This window comes from Schistocerca serialis, chromosome 10 (assembly GCF_023864345.2).
Source record: "Schistocerca serialis cubense isolate TAMUIC-IGC-003099 chromosome 10, iqSchSeri2.2, whole genome shotgun sequence".
In the NCBI taxonomy this organism is placed as follows: domain Eukaryota; kingdom Metazoa; phylum Arthropoda; class Insecta; order Orthoptera; family Acrididae; genus Schistocerca; species Schistocerca serialis.
Window position 1 is genome coordinate 81928196 of NC_064647.1, and position 23679 is coordinate 81951874.

General features: G+C 44.6%; 1 long non-coding RNA gene and 1 pseudogene across 1 annotated transcript in view; both read left to right on the forward strand.

The window, feature by feature from the left end:
- LOC126424826 (uncharacterized) overlaps positions 1-23679 on the forward strand; it is a 427296-nt gene that overhangs the window by 292413 nt on the left and 111204 nt on the right. The window lies entirely within an intron of this gene.
- LOC126425409 (5S ribosomal RNA) lies at positions 11213-11330 on the forward strand (annotated as a pseudogene).

A 23679-nucleotide genomic window follows, 5' to 3' on the forward strand; every position in this document is an offset into this window, starting at 1 on the left:
GAGTTAGTTTGATAAAAGGCATCAAATTAAAAGTATATGGGACATTGTCAAATGGGAGAAAGGAAAGCCTGCCAGTGTAAAGAGTACATAATAATTAAACTAAGTGACAACGTTGTGACTGATAATTCACAAGTTGCAAATACTTTTAACAATCACTTTCTAAACGTAGCATCAAAAATAAATAAATAAAATAAATGGTTCAGTTCAAGATGCAAGAGAATATACTAAAAATACCGTTCCACAAAACTATAAACAACTAAAAGTAGTACTCACAGCCTTCACTGAAAGTAACACAGTTATAACATTTCCAAAAAACAAAAGCTCATTAGGCGTTGATGGAATTACAAAGAGACTTTTGAAAAGATCTTACAACTTTCTCAGTAATGTCCTTATTTAAAAATATGCAATGCCTCACTGCCACTGGGAAGTTCTCCAGACAGGTTAAAATATGCAATTGTTAAATCACTTCATAACAAAGATGATCAGAGAGACTTAAACAGTTACCGTCCAGTTTCCTTAGTGAGTAGTTTTCCAAAATAGTGGAAACTATTTACTTAGCATATCACAGTTTGGATTCCAGAAGGGTTGCTTGACTGAAAATACTATTTATACATTCACTCGCCGAAAAGTATAAGCTATAACCAATAACATATCGCTAGTTAGTATTTTTTAAATCTTTCGAAGGCGTTCGACTATGTAAAAAGAAACAAGTTCTATGGAACTGATGGTGCTATGCACAGCTGGTTTCAATCGTACTTAGCAAAGAGCGTGCAAAAGGTTGCCTGAAAAATTCATATAGTGCCAGAAACGTAGAAAACTTAGTGACTAGGGAAAAAGTCATGAAGGAAGTCCCAAACAGTTCAATTTTGGGTCAACTTCTATTCTTTATGTAAGTGAATCATCTTTCACATAGCATTGGCACTTACCAGTGTTACAGTAAATCCGATTAGAGAGAAAGCAGCAGAAGAGTTGGTAAATGATACCCTCCAAGGAATTGTTAAGTGTTTCTCTGAAAATGAATTAAACCTGAATTTTGATAAAGACACTGTAGTTCTATGCAACCAATAGTCATACCAACAACTGACGTAACACATGAGCAGGAGCCAGTAAATAGTGTGGAAAGCTCCAAATGTGTAGGTGCACATATCGATAAACGCTTAAAGCGGAAGAAGCGTATTACTTAGCTTATTAAACAATTAAGTTTAGTTAATTTTGCTCTTCGTGTAATTGCTAATCTTGGAAACAAACATATCAGCCTTTTGAAATATTTCACATATTTCCACTCAGTAATGTTTTATAGAATAATTTTCTGTGATAAGGAAGTACTGATTGCACAAAAGCGAGCAGTAAGAACAATACGTGGCGTTCACTCACCGACGTCATGCAGGTACCTCTTCAAGCAGCTGGGCATGTTAACTGCCCTTCCACAGTACGTATATTTACCAATGAAATTCATCATAAACAATGTATCACAATTTGAGAAGAACAGTGATGTTCACAACTACAACAATAGAGGGAAAAATGACCTTTATTACCTATTGTTAAAGCTATCAGTAGCTCAGAAATGAGTTCAGTATACAGCAAAAAATATTTGCTCATTTACCCAGTTACATAAAATGTCTAGCAGGTAGCGAGGCAAGTTTTTAAAATAATTCGAAATCATAAATTTGTACTTGAAAACTGGTAGCCAGACAAAAAACAACCAACTTGTTTTTAAGTGTAGTTTCATGGATAGCACTACAAAATTAATGTGTTCATTAATGTTAACATTAATGGTGTATGTACATCTATACAAATCCTGTACAATGATTCGTTCCAAATCATTTCGATAATAGAGTCACTCAAATTATCTGTGGAGCACGTAAGTAACTAACTGACTTCATTTTATTGATTTTTTTTTTAACTCAGTGACCAAAAGTGAGGGGAAGGCTTGCTCCATCTGAAGACGTGCCGTTAATGACGCGCGACTGTTTTCCGGGCAGAAGATGTGCCGTGCGGCACAAGTGTAGACACGGCAGCGGAGTCGTCTGTAAAGGTGGCTGCACTTGTTAACATCATGCCCGACAAGCACGCAGGAGCAAGCGCTTCGATTAGAGTAGATTAGATTAGTTTTTCGTTCCATAGATCCATGATGAGGAGATACTCGTGGATGTGGTACATGTCAGTTCTTTTTTTAAGCTGAATGACGATACTAATAGTATGAGCATATACTATACATCATTTTTTAAGCTGAAATAACAATACTAATAGTATGAGTATATACAATACATCTTTTGTTTCTATTAAAAAATTCGTCAATGGAGTAGAAGGATTTGGCCACTAGTAAGTCTTTCAGGTTCCTTTTAAACTCATCTTTATTTGTAACTAAATTTTTTATGTTTGCTGGCAAATTACTAAAGATGAATGTTCCTGAGTAGTGAACCCCTTTTTTAACTAAAGTAAGTGCTTTTAAGTCCTTGTGCAGATCATTTTTGTTCCTGGTATTGTATGTATGAACTGAGCTGTTTGTTGGAAAAAGAGATATATTATTTAGGACAAATTTCATTAAGGAGTAAATATACTGAGAGGCAGTAGTTAGTATACCCAGTTCTTTGAAGAGGTTCCTACAGCACGTCCGTGAATTTACTCCACAAATAATTCGTATTACACGCTTTTGGGCTCTGAAAACTTTTGTTTGACTTGAAGAGTTACCCCAAAATATTATACCATATGACATTATGGAATGAAAGTAGGCAAAGTATGCAAGCTTTTTCATTTCTATGTCGCCTATGTCTGCTAACACTCGAATTGCAAATACAGATTTGTTAAGGCGTTTCTGCAGTTCTGTGGTGTGCTCCTTCCAACTGAATTTTTTATCAAGTTGTAATCCCAGGAATTTAAGACTGCCAACCTATCTGCTCTTCTTCATACATTATCCATAAGCTGGGTGGAAACCTCTTACAGGTTCTGAATTGCATATAGTGAGTCTTTTCGAAGTTTAATGTCAGTGAGTTGGCTTTAAACATTTATTAATATCCATAAAAATATCATTGGTTCAAATGGCTCTGAGCACTATGCGACTTAACTTCTGAGGTCATCAGTCGCCTAGAACTTAGAACTAATTAAACGTAACTAACCTAAGGACATCACACACATCCCTGCCCGAGGCAGGATTCGAACCTGCGACCGTAGCGGTCGCTCGGTTCCAGACTGCAGCGCCTAGAACCGCACGGCCACTCCGGCCGGCCGAAAATATCATTAGCAGATCTTTCTAGAACTACACTCGACATACTATTTATTGCAATACTTGTGTCATCTGCAAACAAAACGAACTCTGCTTCTGGCAGTGTAACTGATGAGAGATCATTAATGTACACAAGACACAAGCAATGGCCCTAAGATGTATCCTTGTGGGACACCACATGTAATTTTTTCCCATTCTAATGATGACTGATGACTTAATTCACTAGTCCCTTGCACTGACACACTTTGTTTCCTGTTAGTGAGGGGTGACATGAACCATTTTGCAGCACTGCGTGCAAGCATACTTGAGTGTGTGTACGATAAATTTGCGCAAGCATCAGGACTGTTCATGCAGATTCATGCTCTATCGAATTTCGATTACGTATGCTGGTACGAAAGTGTGCTTGCTTGAGCGTGTGTACCAAGAATAGGAAGGCCTGTGCAAGCATACACCAATTGTTTGTCGTGTACACCCGTAGCACGTCTCTTTAGCCACCAAGTCTGATCTGAGAAATATCAATCGCGAATTGCTGAAGGAGTTCACCCTCACATACGAAAGGCATCCAAGCTTTATGGAATGTCAAAATTAAACAATTTCGTGACGAAGGAAAGAGGCGCGCTGCATGCGAACTGTTTCTTGTGAAGTATGAAGCAGTAGGTCCTGCAGCGAACACAGCAACAGTAATCAAATATATAAATTTATTACAAAATAAAATAGAAAACAGTACAAACGAGGGATGCTTTGTCCTCTTACATCTCTCGCCATCAAGAGCGCAGTGGAAACGATTATGAGAATCGTGTTAACTTCTCTACATGAGCACTAAAACAGAATACTGCAGATATATCATATACAGGGTGTTACAAAAAGGTATGGCCAAACTTTCAGGAAACATTCCTCGCACACAGAGAAAGAACATATGTTATGTGGACATGTGTCCGGAAACGCTTACTTTCCATGTTAGAGCTAATTTTACTACTTCTCTTCAAATCACATTAATCATGGAATGGAAAGACACAGCAACAGAACGTACCAGCGTGACTTCAAACACTTTGTTACAGGAAATGTTCAAAATGTCCTCCGTTAGCCAGGATACATGCATCCACCCTCCGTCGCATGGAATCCCTGATGCGCTGATGCAGCCCTGGAGAATGGCGTATTGCATCACAGCCGTCCACAATACGAGCACGAAGAGTCTCTACATTTGGTACCGGGGTTGTGTAGACAAGAGCTTTAAAATGCCGCCATAAATGAAAGTCAAGAGGGATGAGGTCAGGAGAACGTGGAGGCCATTGAATTGGTCCGCCTCTACCAATCCATCGGTCACCGAATCTGTTGTTGAGAAGCGTACGAACAATTTGACTGAAATGTGCAGGAGCTCCATCGTGCATGAACCACATGTTGTGTCGTACTTATAAAGGCAAATGTTCTAGCAGCACGGGTAGAGTATCCCGTATGAAATCATGATAACGTGCTCCATTGAGCGTAGGTGGAAGAACATGGGGCCCAATCAAGACATCACCAACAGTGCCTGCCCAAACGTTCACAGAAAATCTGTGTTGATGACGTGATTGCACAATTGCGTGTGGATTCTCGTCAGCCCACACAAGTTGATTGTGAAAATTTACAATTTGATCACTTTGGAATGAAGCCTCATCCGTAAAGAGAACATTTGCACTGAAATGAGGAGTGACACATTGTTGGATGAAACATTCGCAGATGCGTACCCGTGGGAGCCAATCAGCTGCTGATAGTGCCTGCACACGCTGTACATGGTATGGAAACAACTGGTTCTCCCGTAGCACTCTCCATACAGTGACGTGGTCAACGTTACCTTGTGCAGCAGCAACTTCTCTGACGCTGACATTAGGGTTATCGTCAACTGCACGAAGAATTGCCTCGTCCATTGCAGGTGTCCTCGTCGTTCTAGGTCTTCCCCAGTCGCGAATTCCTGTCGGGACACCTTCGTTCTGGAAATCTGTCTCGATACAAACGTACCGCGTCACGGCTATTGTCCCGTGCTAATCCATACATCAAATGGGCATCTGCCAAATCCGCATTTGTGAACATTGCACTGACTGCAAAACCACGTTCGTGATGAACACTAACCTGTTGATGCTACGTACTGATGTGCTTGATGCTAGTACTGCAGAGCAATGAGTCGCATGTCAGCACAAGCACCGAAGTCAACATTACCTTCCTTCAATTGGGCCAACTGGCGGTGAATCGAGTAAGTACAGTACATACTGACGAAACTAAAATGAGCTCTTACATGGAAAGTAAGCGTTTCCTGACACATGTCCACATAACATCTTTTCTTTATTTGTGCGTGAGGAATGTTTCCTGAAAGTTTGGCCGTACCTTTTTGTAACACCGTGTATATTGTTTAGTACTGAAGCCACATTTACCAGTCATGACCAGATAAACCGCCGAAATAACCAGTATTGGTCTGTTGACAATCGCCATCGGCTTCGTCAGAAGGAAAGTCAGCGTCCATGGAGTGTAAAAGTGTGGTGTGGGTAGTGAACCATCAGCTCATAGTGCTGTTTTTCGCAGTCTCAGAATGGCCCACCTTCCATGATAGGAAGTGTGGTGTGTGATAGTGAAACATCAGCTCATAGTGCTGATTTTCGTAGTCTCAGAGTGGCCCACCTTCCAGGATGCTAGAAGACATTCCTCTGCAGACCAGGAAGAACCTGTGGTATCGACATGATAGCTGTCCAGTCCATAGCGCATGAAGTACTCAAGCATGTCTCCAAGAATGATTTCCATATCGTTGGATTGGACGCATAGGACCTGTACCTTGTCCGCTCCCATTCCCCGGTTCTGACGCCTGTACACTTTTTCTGTGGGGAAAGCTGAAAGACACTGTCTACAAGGACAGACCATCTGCACCCGATGACATCCAGCAACGTGTTACTACAGCCTCAGTCGATCCACACCAGACTGGAAGCGTGTACTGACGCTGCCGGTAATCATTTTCAACACAACCTGTGATGTTCAGTTGTCTCGTTACTGGTCAGGATCCACATAACCCGTGTATGAAGTTGTGTAGCTCTTTAGTAAGTGCTACTGTAGGTATTGCACAACCGTCGGTATCGGACCTTTTTAAAATGTATCTCGTAAACGATACCCACTAGAACCTGCAACAAACACCACTGATGTTCTAGTTTACCCTACTTTTGGTCTGTTAATGGCAATAGGATTTGTTCCATTTAAAAAGTGTACGTTTGCACACAAAATATACTTTCTAAGTGTTATTACAATCATTTTAATTGAATCAATTGTGGATTCTTCTTGAAACGTTGTAAATTAACTAAACAAACACTGTTTTAGCCTTATTTCACAATTTATTACTAATGTTATTACACAACCTAGGTTTCGGATTATAAGACCATATTCAAGTACATTACTGATTACCAAAAATGATAATACATAGATAAATACGATGACAAGGCACAGATAATCTCAACTCCTTAGGTATCGATCCATATCTTAATGTACACTTACATCAATGACCCTTTTTTTAAATACACTACGTACATTAATTCACATTCACCAATTATACTACCATAACCGGCCAAAAGTTATGAATCAGCTAAGATATTTTTAACTACGATTGACTGGGGCAAAGGCTGAGTCAGGCTTCTTCGGTGTTCAGCTTCTGTGGCGTTCCTTAGGCCTGGTACAGATTGACCTCCCCGTCTGTCCAATGTAGCAAAACTGACACTCCCAGAATGTGATTTGGTAAACCCCACTTTTTGCGATAATTGATTGTTTGTCTTTTGCATTGTACAAGAAACCCCAATTGTCTGAGGGACGTAGAAAAACACAGAGAAACCCTTTGCCTTCAAGATTTCAGGTATGCTATTTGATGTTTTCCCTATAAAATGTAATACCGTCCCCAATGTTTTTTCATTGGGGACGGTAAGGACCTGGCTTATTTCTTCATCTTTCTACCCAAAATTTTATCAGTGGTATTGCAGTCAAATTCATTATTTATGGCGATTGTTTTTGTTGTGTTAAGTTCCTGGTCAAAGTTTTATTGGGACATAGGGATAGAAAGGAGACGGTGGATCATATGAATGGAATGCTGCACGTTTGTAGTTTGTAGGATGTTGGGAGGAAGCCGGGATGAAAGCTGTCAGCGAAGGAATCTTTTCGGTAAATTTTAAATGTCTGGTTACTGTCCTCTATCTTTACGCTAATTTCCAGGAAGTTTATGCTGCCCCCCCCCCCCCCGCCCCCCAACTCCTTTATATTAATGTGCCAATGGTTCATGTTTTCCACAAATTTATGGAGTTGTCTGTTGGAACCTTTCCACATAAAAAAAATTTCATCTACATATCTGTACCAACACACAACATATTCTGCCAGTGGTTCTCTCTTCAGAAAATCAGCCTCCCACTTGTCCATGAACATTTCTGCTAGTAAGGGGGATAAGATGAGTCAGACCATCTGTTTTCTGATAATAGCTTCCTTGAAAGCAGAAATAATTTTGATTTAAACAACGTTCCACTGTACTAGCAGTGCTCAGCTGCTCTTCTAGATTTATGTTGTGTGCAGACAATGATTGTGACACAATATCTATACAGTCTTGCTCTGGAATACATGTGAACAAGCTATGCACATCAAGAGAGACTAATTTTGCATTTATTCGAACTTTAATATCTGTTATCTTGTTAACTAAATATAAACTGTTCTTGATGCTATATTTTCCTTTGAAGTTCAGCTTCTTCTTCAAGATGATGTTGAATTTCCTGGCAGTCTTGTGTACTAGAGCATGTATTGCAGATACCACTGGACGGATTGGAAGTTCTGGTTAGTGGAGCTTCGGTAAACCATACAGCTGTGGTGCCCTAGGGTTCATTTGCAACATGCTCTTACAGGCATATTCAGGAAAGATACTGGAGCACTTGTTTACTACCTGCTTAGCCTGATCATTGTAACTAGCTGTCGGGTCTCTCTGTAGTTTTTTGAGCTGCACTGACTGGAAAAAATCCTCTACTTTGTTTGTATAATCTGTTTTATTTAACAGCGCTACGTTCTCTTCTTTATCTGCACTAGTTTCAATCACATTACTATTTTCAATCCTAGTTTTAAGTTCCTTCATGACTTCGTGTTTGGGAAGCAGTAATGTACTTGAAAATGGGCTTATAACACGAAACCTAGGTTGTGCAACAGCAATAATGATAATTATGAAAAAGGCTAAAAACAGTGTTTGTTTGGTTAATTATTACAATCTATTATTTGGCTAACATGAGTCCCTGACTACCAAACCATTCTGTGAAGACCGCGCATCAATAGTACTTTCCATTTCCACAATATTTGTCGAGGACGTTTTAGGTGATTCACTCTATATACAGGGCGGAAAAAAATTGTGTCACGAAATTTTAACCCTGGATAGCTGATGCCAGTAGGAACCAAAATTACTAATGTTGTCTAGGTCTACAATGCACAATTTTTAAAACTACGGAAACTTGGCACCACTCGCTCCTATTGGCCACCAATTGCCCTGTTGCCGGATGCTCTGGACAACGCACGACCGCGAATGCTTTGCTGCTGCAGATCGTGATGTAACAAAGGCGTCCCGCTCGCACGGTGGTAGCGCGCCAGCCTTCCACTCTGGGGGCGAATCCGCTGGGGTCCCGACTCATCCGTTATAGTTTCATAATAGGACGTACTAGGAAGAAACCCGCCAACAGCTGTTGCTTCGCGTATAGAATACATTTTACATATTGTGTCGGCCCTTAAAAGGGCCTTTTTTGTACGTAGGACATTGTTTACTTAAAGCAGGTGCCCGAACTGGCGACCCTCTGAAGCGACACAGGCGTGGTAACGTCGAACGGTGTATTGATGAACTGTTTCATAGATTTCTGGCGTTGGCCTGATGTGACTGGCGGCATGTTGGATGCGATCCATTAATTCCTCTTCGTTTCTAGGTGGTTCGCGTCCGGCTGGGTAAACTAGAACCTTGAAGAATCCCCACAGGAAAAGTCCGGCGGCGTGAGGTCTGGTGATAGCGGGGGCCATGACCTACGAGCACCTCTGCCAGTTACCCGGGCGTTGAAGAGTTCATGTAAATATCCGCGCACAGCACGACTGTTATGTGCGGGTGCCCCACCATGCTCCAACCACATGCGCAGCCATATGTCCAGGGGAACATCTTCCAGCTGGCCAGGTAGAGTTTCTTGCAAAAAGTGAGGGTAATTTGTCCCAGTAAGTCGAGGAGGTAGACGGACTGGCCCAAGCAAATGGTCACCCACAATGCCTGCCGAAATGTTGAGCGAAAAGCGTTCCTGGTGTCCGTGGACGTACGTGACGTGAGGATTTCCCCTTTCCCAGTAATGAACGTGTTGTAAAGGCCATCCCGACGGAAGGTGCACTCGTCGATGAACAATGGCGGGGAAACCTGGATCTCGTGCAACGCGTCGCAGAAACCACTGGCAAAACGCTAGCCTAGTCCGACATAAGATTTACGTGTTGGACAGGGTGGAAACTAAATGGATGCTAGCCGTCATATCTCAAAACCTCCCAGACTAACCGATGAGTGACACCCATGTCGTTTGCAACAGTTCGTGTACTTGTCGTAGGCGCTTCCTTGAAGTGCTCGAGAACAGCCTCTTCAAATACAGCACCCCGTCGTGTTCTAGGTCTTCCAGCATCGCCATGATATCCCACTAACTAGCCTGTTTCGCCAAAACGCCAGCGAGTTGCTGTAAAGTTTGCGGGTGTGGTTGGCGTGTTGCTGGGTACCGTTCCTCATACAACCGTCGAGCTTCAGGCGCATTACCGTCTTCTAGTCCATAAACAAAAACCATATCTCATTGTTCTTCAGACGAATTCTGTGCCGCCGTGCTTACTGTATGACTAAATCGCAGGTGACGTGTGTGTGCCCTCCGAAGCGAAGCTTACGTGTGAATGCCTCTGACATGAGGTGGAGACAAACAGCAAGACTTGTTCGACAGGTGGGCGTATCTGGTTGGGGCAATGAGGGAGCGAGGGACGTTTGTATGTGTGAAACGACAACTATAGCGCTGCCCGTCAAGCGACGAACGGCATCAGGGGAATCCCACGGCTAATCGGAGCGCGTGGCGTCAAGGTTGCGCAGTTGAAAAGTTGTGCCTTGTCGACCTACACATTACTAATTTTGGTTTCTACTGACATCAGCTACCCAGGGTTAAAATTTCGTGACACAATTTTCCTCCACACAGGGTGAACAATAATAAAACCGACAAACTGGAGTAACGGACTTCTGACTGGAAATGAAGGAAAAAAAGTCATACGAATATGTGTCCGGAAATGCATCGTTATCACGATAGATTGTGCTGACGAATGAACGTTCCTCTGAAAAAGTGCTCTGTGTTCCTTGTCTGTTGCAGGGTGCGTGATTGACGTAGCGTACTGTAAGCAACAGAATGGCCCAGTATTCATATTGGGAACAAGCCGAGATGATATTTGTGTACGGCCAAGCAGATGGAAACCGTTGAGAGACACCAGGGCTATATACAACAAGCTCCAGGTAAGTGGTCCGCCAACACGGTGTAAGCCAAAGTACGATTCTGCGCATCGTTATCTGTGGACGAGAAACAATCCTCGGGAAATGGTTGAGACACCTCATCAGCATCGGCTCAGCATCAGTGTATGGGCAGAGATCCCTGGCGACCACATACTTGGATCGGTTATTATTCCACAACGCCTCGACGGAGCCATGTACCTGGACTTCCTGTGGAATGCTCCACCTGGGCTGCTAGAGAATGTGTCTTTGCCAATATGACAGGTTATGTGATTTCTGTGTGACGGAGCGCCACCCCACTTCCACATTACAGTTCCTCAACGCGTCAACATCTTCCCCGGACGATGGACAGGTAGCGGAGGCCATGCAGCATGGCCTGCTACATCACCGGAGTTAATTCCCCTTGATTTTTACGTCTGGAGGCATCTGGAAAGCATGATGTGCAGACACTAAAAGAGCGTGTCCACAACGCCTGTGGAAACGGCCTTGCCGCAGTGGATACACCGGTTCCCGTGAGATCACCGAAGTTAAGCACTGTCGGGTGTGGCCGGCACTTGGATGGGTGACCATACGGGCCGCCATGCGCTGTTGCCATTTTTCGGGCTGCACTCAGCCTCGTGATGCCAATTGAGGAGCTACTCGACCGAATAGTAGCGGCTCCGTCAAAGAAAACCATCAAAACGACCGGGAGAGCGGTGTGCTGACCACACACCCCTCCTATCCACATTCTCAATTGAGATGACACGGCGGTCGGATGGTCCCGATGGGCCTCTTGTGGCCTGAAGACGGAGTGCTTTTACAGCGCCTGTGATGTTATTAGTAGGGAGGCCGAAACGTGTGAAAGAGTGCGGCAATCCCCTATGGAACGTGCGAACGCGTGCATTGCATCCCATGGACGCCACTTTGAACATCTGTTGTGACTTGCAGCTTTATACACTGTTCCGGGACACCAGCCATTTCTGGGTGGTAACTAAATACTAAATAGATACTAATCAGCCCGAGTACTATGCCCACCCACCTAATACCCTCTATGTCCACATTTGGCATAGATAACAGCGGCGACGCATCATGACGTGGAAGCAGTGAGGCCTTAGTAGGTCCGTGGAGGGAGCTGGCGCCACATCTGCGCACACAAGTCACCTAATTCCCGTGAATTCCAGGGAGACGGGCGCTTAGCTCTGACGCCATGTTCAGTCACATTCCAGATGTGTTCAATCGGGTTCAGATGTGACGAGATGGAGGACCAGCACATCAGTTGCCACTGTGTTCCTCGAACCAATCCATTGTACCCTCTTTTTTTTTTTTTTTTTTGGTCATCAGTCTACTGACTGTGCTAACCTCTTCATCTCAGAGTAGCACTTGCAACCTACGTCCTCAATTATTTGCTTGACATGTTACAATCTCTGTCTCCCTCTACAGTTTTAGCCCTCTACAGCTCCCTCTAGTACCATGGAAGTCATTCCCTCATGTCTTAGCAGATGTCCTATCATCCTGTCCCTTCTCCTTATCAGTGTTTTCCACATATTCCTTTCCTCTCCGATTCTGCGTGGAACCTCCTCATTCCTTACCTTATCAGTCAACCTAATTTTCAACATTCGTCTATAGCACCACATCTCAAATGCTTCGATTCTCTTCTGTTCCGGTTTTCCCACAGTCCATGTTTCACTACCATACAATGCTGAACTCCAGACGTACATCCTCAGAAATTTCTTCCTCAAATTAAGGCCGATATTTGATATTAGTAGACTTCTCCTGGCCAGAAATGCCTTTTTTGCCATAGCGAGTCTGCTTTTGATGTCCTCCTTTCTCCGTCCGTCATTGGTTATTTTACTGCCTAGGTAGCAGAATTCCTTAACTTCATTGACTTCGTGACCATCAATCCTGATGTTAAGTTTCTCGCTGTTCTCATTTCTACTACTTCTCATTACCTTCGTCTTTCTCCGATTTACTCTCAAACCATACTGTGTACTCATTAGACTGTTCATTCCGTTCAGCAGATCATTTAATTCTTCTTCACTTTCACTCAGGATAGCAATGTCATCAGCGAATCGTATCATTGATACTCTTTCACCTAGTATTTTAATTCCACTCCTGAACCTTTCTTTTATTCCCATCATTGCTTCCTCGATGTACAGATTGAAGAGTAGGGGCGAAAGGCTACAGCCTTGTCTTACACCCTTCTTAATACGAGCACTTCGTTCTTGATCGTCCACTCTTATTATTCCCTCTTGGTTGTTGTACATATTGTATATGACCCGTCTCTCCCTATACCTTACGCCTACATTTTTCACAATCTCGAAGAGCTTGCACCATTTTATATTGTCGAACGCTTTTTCCAGGTCGACAAATCCTATGAAAGTGTCTTGATTTTTCTTTAGCCTTGCTTCCATTATTAGCCGTAACGTCAGAATTGCCTCTCTCGTCCCTTTACTTTTCCCAAAGCCAAACTGATCGTCACCTAGCGCATTCTCAATTTTCTTTTCCATTCTTCTGTATATTATTCTTGTAAGCAGCTTCGATGCATGAGCTGTTAAGCTGATTGTGCGATAATTCTCGCACTTGTCAGCTCTTGCCCACAGTAAAAAATATAATTATGTATATCATTCACATTCAGTGTACCCTCCCAACAGAAAAATTCCGTAACCTATCAATAATAAAAATATGACTAATCTCTCAATAAAACTGTGGCTCATATATAACCTTTCAATAACTGACTGTGAATTTAAACTGGTAAATTTTGGACGTCAGCAGTGCTGCGTCACGGCCCTGAAAGACCATACTGTATAAATTAAAAATTCTTACCTCAATAAGGTCGCCGGATAACGCGTATATATCTGCTCCTATAAGAAATTTTACTGGCACAGCCCCGTGCAACGCTGGCCGATAGATTTGTATAAAAAGAAACAACTGCTTTTTCTTTACAATAATCGGGATGTCCATGGATTAGAGAAATTAGTAAATTCTTTAAATTGATATGAATGATTGTCAAAAGTTACTTCTTATGAGAAAGATTATTGCTAAGAGATGTTTTTAAAATATATGGATGGGACTTGATATAACAATAATACATATGCGCGAGGCAGCTTTTACCTTATACTGCAATGCTCAGGCACTGCCATCGGTCCCCACGACTGGCCCAGCCAACTCGATACGCCAGACTGCTCGCTACTACTTATTCCTACTGACACACAGTTCCTACTGCTTACAACACTGCTCTTTGGTCTGAGATTCTCTTATAGCTTACATATCGCAGGCAGCGAGTGAGCAATCCATCGAAATTACGTCTGCTCGAGTGCGCTGGCAATACATTCCTTAATCATGGACCTCTTCCACTATCACACTTCTGGCCTTGTGACACGGCGAATTATCTTGTTGAAAAATGCCACTGCCGTTGGGAAACATGATGGTCATGAAGGAGCGTACGTGGTCTCCAACTAGTCTACGATTCTCCTTGGCCGATACGATGCCTCGTACGGGCGCCATTGGACCCATGGACGCCCACGTGACTGTTCCTCATACCATAATGGACCCGTCGCCAACTTATCCCCGTCCCGCAGTACAGGTGTTGTCAAGGAGCTGTTCCCTTAGAAGACGACGTATTCGCGCCCTCCCATCGGCATGATGAAGAAGGTATCGGGATTCATCACACAGTGCAATGCTCTGCCACTGCACCAAAATACAGTGCCAATGTTCACGTGTCCAATTCAGTCGTAGTTGCCGATGTCGTGATGCTAATATTGGCACATGCATGGGTCGTCGACTGCGGAGGCCCATCGTTAGGAGTGTTCAGTGCACTGTGTGTTCAGACATACTTGTACTCTGCCGAGTGATAAAGTCTGATGTTAGTTCCTCCATAGTTCGCTACCTGTCCTATTTCACCCGTCTGCGGAGCCTACGAATCCGACATCCGTAACGAGCGGTGGCCGCCCAACCCCACGACGTCTGGACGTGTTTTGAGCTTGGTTTCGCCACGTGTTGAAGAGACTCACCACAGCATTCCTCGAACACCCGACGAGTCGTGCAGTTTCCGAAATGGTCGTGCCGAGCCTCCGCTCCATCACGATCTATTGTTGGTCAGACTCAGGTAGATCGCTCGCCTTCCCCGTTTTACGCACAGACAGGTGATACTACGAGGTGCACTCAAGTTCTAAGGCCTCCGATTTTTTTCTAATTAACTACTCACCCGAAATCGATGAAACTGGCGTTACTTCTCGACGTAATCGCCCTGCAGACGCACACATTTTTCACAACGCTGGCGCCATGATTCCATGGCAGCGGCGAAGTCTTCTTTAGGAGTCTGTTTTGACCACTGGAAAATCGCTGAGGCAATAGCAGCACGGCTGGTGAATGTGCGGCCACGGAGAGTGTCTTTCATTGTTGGAAAAAGCCAAAAGTCACTAGGAGCCAGGTCAGGTGAGTAGGGAGCATGAGGAATCACTTCAAAGTTGTTATCACGAAGAAACTGTTGCGTAACGTTAGCTCGATGTGCGGGTGCGTTGTCTTGGTGAAACAGCACACGCACAGCCCTTCCCGGACGTTTTTGTTGCAGTGCGGGAAGGAATTTGTTCTTCAAAACATTTTCGTAGGATGCACCTGTTACCGTAGTGCCCTTTGGAACGCAATGGGTAAGAATTACGCCCTCGCTGTCCCAGAACATGGTTCAAATGGTTCAAATGGCTCTGAGCACTATGGGACTCAACTGCTGAGGTCATTAGTCCCCTAGAAATTAGAACTAGTTAAACCTAACTAACCTAAGGACATCACAAACATCCATGCCCGAGGCAGGATTCGAACCTGCGACCGTCGCGGTCTCGCGGTTCCAGACTGCAGCGCCTGTAACCGCACGGCCACTTCGGCCGGCCCAGAACATGGACACCATCATTTTTTCAGCACTGGCGGTTACCCGAAATTTTGTTGGTGGCGGTGAATCTGTGTTCTTCCATTGAGCTGACTGGCGCTTTGTTTCTGGATTGAAAAATGGCATCCACGTCTCATCTATTGTCACAACCGACGAAAAGAAAGTCCCATTCGTGCTGTCGTTGCGCGTCAACATTGCTCGGCAACATGCCACACGGGCAGCCGTGTGGTCGTCCGTCAGCATTCGTGGCACCCACCTGGATGACACTTCTCGCATTTTCAGGTCGTCATGCAGGATTGTGTGCACAGATCCCCACAGAAATGCCAACTCTGGAGGCGATCTGTTCAACAGTCATTCGGCGATCCTCCAAAACAATTCTCTCCACTTTCTCGATCGTGTAGTCAGACCGGCTTGTGCGAGCCCGAGGTTGTTTCGGTTTGTTGTCACACGATGTTACGCCTTCATTAAACTGTCACACCCACGAACGCACTTTCGACACATCCATAACTCCATCACCACATGTCTCCTTCAACTGTCAATGAATTTCAATTGGTTTGACACCACGCAAATTCAGAAAACGAATGATTGCACGTTGTTCGAGTAAGGAAAACGTCGCCATTTTAAGTATTTAAAACAGTTCTAATTCTCGCCGCTGGCGATAAAATTCCATCTGCCGTACGGTGCTGCCATCTCTGGGACGTATTGACAATGAACGCGGCCTCATTTTAAAACAATGCGCATGTTTCTATCTCTTTCCAGTCCGGAGAAAAAAAAATCGGAGGCCTTAGAACTTGAATGCTCCTCGTACATGGACCGTGCGTGTATTTGACAGTCATTCCTTGCCATGTGTCGTTGCAGTATTAGCAAGCAGAAGACAGTCTTTGACATAAGATACACTGCAAACTGGTCAACTGAAATTTTCAGAATACGTAAAGTGTAGTTTCTCAGATGCAGATATCTGTGGCACGTCTTCCATTTCCAAAATTTGCGAGCTCGGAGGCGAGCTCTTACCTGCTACCTTTTTGGTTTAGTTCCCATTACTGCAAGCGGTGAGCCGCTCGAGATTAGCCGAGCGGTCTCAGGCGCTGGAGTCATGGACTGTGCGGCTGGACCCGGCGGAGTTTCGAGTCCTCCCTCGGGCATGGGTGTGTGTGTTTGTCCTTAGGATAATTTAGGTTAAGTAGTGTGTAAGCTTAGGGATTGATGACCTTAACAGTTAAGTCCCGTAAGATTTCACACACACATTTTTTTGCAAGGGGTGAGGAATCTTGGCTGCCACATTTCGCTCCAGTTCTCCTTGCCGCTGCCACTCTTCTGGTAAAGTCGAAGGACAGCGACAGACTAGATCAATCGTGGTACACAGGACGTGGTACACAGAACGAACTATCTCCGTGGTACGTCAACCGAACTTTGTTAGTGGTTGACCGATCGACCTATTTCCATTTTAACCTCTTGTACACACACACACACACACACACACACACACACACACACACACAGAGAGAGAGAGAGAGAGAGAGAGAGAGAGAGAGAGAGAGAGTAACTGTAATTGTAAACATTGTGTGTGTTTGTGAGTGTGTGTTTGTCCTTTAAAAACCTTTAAAGAAACAAATCAAAGTATATTTGATCACAAAGCAAACTGTAATTGTAAACATTGTGTGTGTGTGTGTGTGTGTGTGTGTGTGTGTTTATGTGTGTGTGAGTAAACGTAACCGACTCATCTGGACGGCTGCCCGACCTCGGACAACGGCCAGAGCATGATGACTCAGATGGGTACGGTGCGGTGTAGTAAGCGTCCTCGTTGCGTATATACGTCTTCAAAGTGTTCCAGAACGAACAAGACATACTACTCTCGTGACATCGTGCACAGTCATCTGAAAAATTCCGTCATTGATTCGGAACAAGAAGTCTATGAATGGCTGCAAATGGTGTCCAAGCAGCCAGATATATCCAGGACCAAATCAGTTCCATGAAAACACAGCCCACATCGTTATAGCGCCACCACGGGCTTGCATAATGCGTTGTTTATAATCTGGATCCATGGCTTCGTGGGGCCTGCACCATACGCGCCCACGGTTTTCCAGTCTAGGGACCGACTGATACGGTCACGAGAACAGGACAGGCACTGTAGGCGATGACGCGGTGTTAGCAAGGGAATTCGCATCGGTCGTCTGCTGCCATATCCCATTAATGCCAGATTTCGCCGCACTGTCCAAACGAATACGTTCGTCGTACGTCCCTCGTTGAAATTTTGGGGGAAAAAAGAGAATTGTCAGCGATACACAGTCCTTACATTATACCTGGCGTGGACAAATAAAAGGAAGGGTTCGCTGTGTGGCAGGGTAGACCGCAGAGACGGCAAACGTGAGCCGCGCGCAGTGTGGGCTTTTACGGGTATATAACGAGCCGGGGCTGCAGAGTGCGGTGAGAGGGGAAGGCCGAGGGGGACTTGTGCGCGGACACGCTCCGCTATTAGCGGCTAACTGCGTGGGAGGACAATTCATTAGGCGCGCCGCCTCCAGCCGGCTGCGGGCCGCGATGGAGACGTCTGGCCGCCTCGGCAGCCGGCTCTGCCCCCTTCTGCCACCGACTCGCACGAGCGTTTCCTGGCCCTGTAACACTTCTGTGCCTTGGAGCTGTATAATTCATCACGTGTGAATCACAGTATTCTTCTAGGTAGATGGCTGTTTTAAGATAGTATAGCCAAACAATGGATAATTTCATACCTAAGCCACAGTATGCAGGAAATGGTACTTAGGAAGTCAATTAATGGAGTTCGGAGACATTATTTTGAGTGGCGAAAGGGGCCTGTAGCCACCTTTCATTAGTCCGGTAGCTCATTTTCACTAGCATTTCTCTTTCTTTTCCTTGTTTCTCCTATAACTCTCTGTTGTGTACATAGTTCCGCGTAGTCAGGGCGTACACAACTTTCCCACTAGAGCGCGCCCCACTAAGCACAACAGCGCAGGCGCAGCGCTAGTCTGTCTCTGCACTGCGAGATGGCGCTGCCTTAGAGATAGACCAAATAGAAGTGTGCCGATCCATGTATTAATATGAAACGCAGCCAATGAGATTGCTGCTAACGTAGAACCTTTTCTACTCGCGGATCACACTCATGCAGTGATACCTGAACGCGCGAGGTATTATAATGAGTGTACAGACCTCTGATTAGTCGTTCTGCATTAGTCTATATCTGTCTGTACCAGTCTACATTTGTCTGTACCAGTCTATAGTCAAGTTTCAGTCTGCGCCTAATAAGATTACCATATTCCTGTACATAGCCATGAAGATAAATGAATAGACACTTTTGTCAAGTATCAGCGGTATGTGAGAATAAGATTAACGTACCAAGACCAAAGGAACTTCAGATTGTCAATTGTAAACAGCATCCAGAATCAAGTTACGTAATGTCTATGTTTTTCATTAATAAATGTGTGTGAAAATTAATCAAGTTCTGTTTCAAGTTGGTCACCGTCAATCTGCTACTCTAAGCGTGCAAGTGGCATTTCTATCGTCTGACCTAATGGCAAAAGATAAACACGCCACGATATGACCACGAGACATATTGCTGACACTCGCCTACTTCGTTAGAGCGACAAGTCAAATAATCTGATGGTGTGTGTACCGAAGGTCTTCCAGTACGCACACCACACTCTCATAGTGGTGTGATTGAATGAATGTGGTTGTGTGTCATGTTGCTAGACGGTGGCGTAGTCTGCTGCAGAAAGTCTGCGATAGTCATACGGATTCAGCAGCAGTTGCACAGAATAGCCAACTCTCGTAGTCGTCAAGAAGGCAAAGACGTTTGCACTACTGGTGAGAAATCCGCCTGCGTTAGGTTGGTGGCGGAAATGGCATCTTTGGGTTTTCCTGGCCACGAGGAGCGTGGAAGAGGCTGGAGAAGAAGCGGGAGGCAGTCTGCCGCCGGTACGGGAAGCGTCCACAGCTGTGCTCCAGTCGACGAAGGGTGAGTTAGACTGACCGTGTGGCGCGTTGTTACTTGGCGAGAGGAGAGCTATTAGCCTTTGGTCTCGCTTTTCAACTCTGAAAGATTGCTTTGCCTTGTCGCAGCAAGGAATGCAAAACTGTCAGATTTTTCCTTTAGAAAATTTCTATAACAAACTTGGATCCGCCGGAAGAGCGCCACACAAAGGAGTCGATAAGAAGTGAGCACTCGTTCCTGTATGAATGTCTGTTTGCCGTCAGCTGTGCCTGTATAAGCTTTTGTTTTCCTACATATTAATACCTTTGCCTTCTCGTAAAATTTCCTTGCTTTATGTATCTTTCGTCTGTGGGGAGCCAACCACGTGGTTGAACATTATAGTTTGTTGGGCTACCGTCATCACTAGCTGTCCGATCTCATGTTTGTTTTAATGAATGTTAACTGTTCATGATTGTGTGATGTGATATTGTTGCAACTTGGCCACGATACCTAGAAATTGCGTCACCACAAACCACGTGGGCACGCGGGTGTACTGCGAAACGTGTACCGTTTCACGAGTTATTGCGATCAGTTATCAGGCAACAGCAGTTGTATGAATGATTCACACCAATAATTTTAGGTGTATACTATAACGGTTAATGTATCGATGCTTTTCTTTAATGTTTTAGGAATTAATGTTATCAGGAATTGTGTACATGCCTCACATCCATATCTTAGGAATAAATGATTTTATCTACAATTTTCTCTTGTATTCCGAGGTTACAATTTTGCACCTAAGCCACTCATCTCGTAGCTCTCCCGTCAGCACATCCAACGCTTTTCCTTATGCATTGGTCCAGTGATTAGTTCCCCCTTTTATTTTAAAACAGATGCTTTAGGTTAAGTTTTATTTTCAGGTGTTTTGCTGCGAGCTGATCTTATGCACAGTGTTCACGTATTTTCCTCTTTATTTTAAATGTTTGATTCTCGTGAACAGTGCAGGGGCAGTACTATTAATTACATCTGATCCTCTATGAACGATATCACAACGTATGCATTTTTATGAGTTTTAGGTCTGTGATCAAATTATTTTCCGACTCGGCCAAACCTTTGATTAGTTGTATGGTTAGAGTCGGTGACGACCCTAATCTTAACGTAATAGCCCGTAGAAACAGGTTAGTTGCAGTGGGGAGCCTTCAAGTATGGGGTTCCCCAAGGTTCAGTCTTATGCCTTGTTCCTCAAAGATACAAACAATCTTCCATCTACATTGAGGTGAAAAAGAGCCATAAGATAGTTTATGCACATATACAGAAGGCGGCAGTATCACGTACACAAGGTATAAAAGGGCAGTGTATAGGCAGGCTGATCCATGTGAAAAGGTGATTATGTAATACCAAATTTCAGGCATTACCTCTCATTACAGACAATGCAGTGGCCGACGGCCTTCACTTAACGACCGACAGCAGCGGCGTTTGCGTCGAGTTGTCAGTGTTAACAGACAAGCAACACTGCATCAAATAACAGCCGAAATCACTGTCGGACGTACCACGAACGTATCCGTTAGGATAGTGAGGTGATATCTGGTGCTACCGGGCTATGGTAGCGGACGATCGACGCGAGTGCCTTTGCTAACAGCACGACATAGCCTGGAGCTCCTCTCCCAGACATGCGACCATATCGGTTGGATCCTAGACGACTGCAAAACTGTGGTCTTGTCAGATGGTTTCCCTTTCAGTCGATAACACCTGAAGATAGGGTTCAAATATGGCGCAGACCCCACGAAAGCGTTCGCAGCTCACGGTCTAGTGCCTAGCTTTGCTGTCTCTGGATCAGGGGGTCCCAGGCTCGATTTCCGGCCAGGTTGGGGATTTTATCTGCTCGGGGCCTGGGTGTTTGTGTTGCCCTCATCATTTCATCATCATCAATCGTGACAATGGCTAAATTGGACTGCGAAAAAATTAAACTGTATAAAAATTGGGACTTTGTACGAGCGCTGATTTCTGTGCAGTCGAGCACCTCGCAAACCAAACATCATCACCGCATGAAGCCATGAATCCAAGCCGTGTACAAGGCACTGTGGAAGATCGTGCTGGGGGCTGTGTTTCATGGAGTTTATTTGGTCGTGCTTATACCATTTGCAGCCATTCATGACTCCGTTTTTCGAAACAACAATGGAATTTTTATACATAACAGTGCACCATGTCACGAGGCCAGAATTGTTCGTGACTGGTTGGATGAACATTCTGCACAATTCGAGTGAATGATTTGGGAACCCAAATCGCCCGACATGAATCCCATTGAATGTTTGTGGGACACAATCGAGAGGTCAGCTCGTGTACAAAATCCTGCAGCGGCAACACTCTCGCAGTTATGGACGGCTACAGACGAAGGATGTATCAATATCTCTTCAGGGAACTTCCAAGGACTTGCTGAGTCAATGGTTCGTCGAGTTGAAGCAGTACACCGGGCAAATGGAGGTCCGACACGCTATTACGAGGTATCCCATGACTTTTGTCACCTCTGTGTATTGCGACTGGGGTAAAATCGCATATTGGGTTCCCCAAGGCTCACTTTTAGGTCCACTATTGTTCGTCATATATGTAAACGGTCTTGTCTCTAACAAACAAGAAGTAGAATTAGTTCTTTTTTCAGATGACACTGGTATTGTAATCAGTCCAAGCTTCCATACAGACACACAAGTAACGGTAAACAATGTTATTAATAGTTCTATTGAGTGGTTTTCTGCAGACAGTCTCACCATCAATTTCAGAAAGGCATAGCACATTCAGTTCTGCACATCTAAAGGCTCTACACGAACTGTAAGTCTAATACATGGTGAGGAAATAACAAACAGTGTGGATAGTTCAAAAATTTTAGGTGTCCACGTTGATGAGATTTTAAAGTGGAAAAACCACATTTAGAACTTTTAAAATAATTTAGTCCAGCCATATTTGCACTTACAGTCATTGCTAATCCCGAGGAGAGAAAATCAGTATAAGTTGACAGTTTTGCACATTTTCATTCAGTAGTGCAGATAACAACCAGCAATTGATAATGTGGAGACAGAAAGGTGGAGAAATAGATGGACAGGCAGAGAGGGGGAACGAGAGCATGCATATTGATATGAAGAAGGAGAAGATGGACACAATGATGGGAAAGGGGAAATGCACAGTGAGAGTTGAGAGGAGGACATCGACAGAGAAGGCAGATGGACACAGAGAGGGGAGAGGAGATGATGGACAGAGAGAGAGGTGAGGGGCAGATGGACACAATGATGGGAAAGGGGATATGCACAGAGAGAGACGAGAGGACATCGACAGAGAAGGCAGATGGACAGAGAGAAGGGAGAGGAGAAGATGGACAGAGAGGGGGAAGAGGAAATGGACAGGGGAGGAGGAGGAAATGTAGAGGGGGAGGAGGAGATAGACAGAGAGGAGAAGGTGGACAGAGAGAGAGGGGAGAGGAGGAGACCAGCAGAGAGAGAGGAAGGAGATAGATGGAGAGAGGAAAGGAGGTGGTGTACAGAGAAGTAGTTGAGGAGGGGATGGACATAGAGAAGGATGAGGAGGAGATGGACAGAGAGGGGTGAGGAGGAGGTGGGCAGAGAGGGGGAGGAGGAGATGGAGAAGGGGAGGAGGATACGTAGAGGGGAGGAGGGGATAGACAGAGACAGTGGAGAGGATATGAGAGAGCGGAGAGCAACAGATCAACAGAGAGAGAGAGAGGAGACAGATGGAGAGAGGAGGAGATGTACAGAGAAGTGGTTGAGGAGAGGATGGGCAGGCAGAGGGGTGATAAGGAAGTGATAGAGAAGGATAAGAGGAGGTGGACAGGGAGAGGAGGAGATGTAGAGGGGGAGGAGGAGATGGGTACAGAAGAGAAGAGAAGGTGGACAGAGAGAGGGGAGACGAGGAGATCAACCGAGAGAGTGAGAGGAGATAGATGTATAGAGGAGAGGAGGTGATGTACAGAGAAGTGGTTGAGGAGGGGATGGATAGAGAGAGAGGATGAGGAGAACATGGACAGAGAGGGGGAAGAGGAGATGGACAGGGAGAGGAGGAGATTAGACAGGGAGGAGGAGATAGACAGAGACAGGAGAAGGTGGCCAGAGAGAGGGGAGAAGAGGAGATCGACAGAGAGAGGTGGAGGAGATAGATCAGAT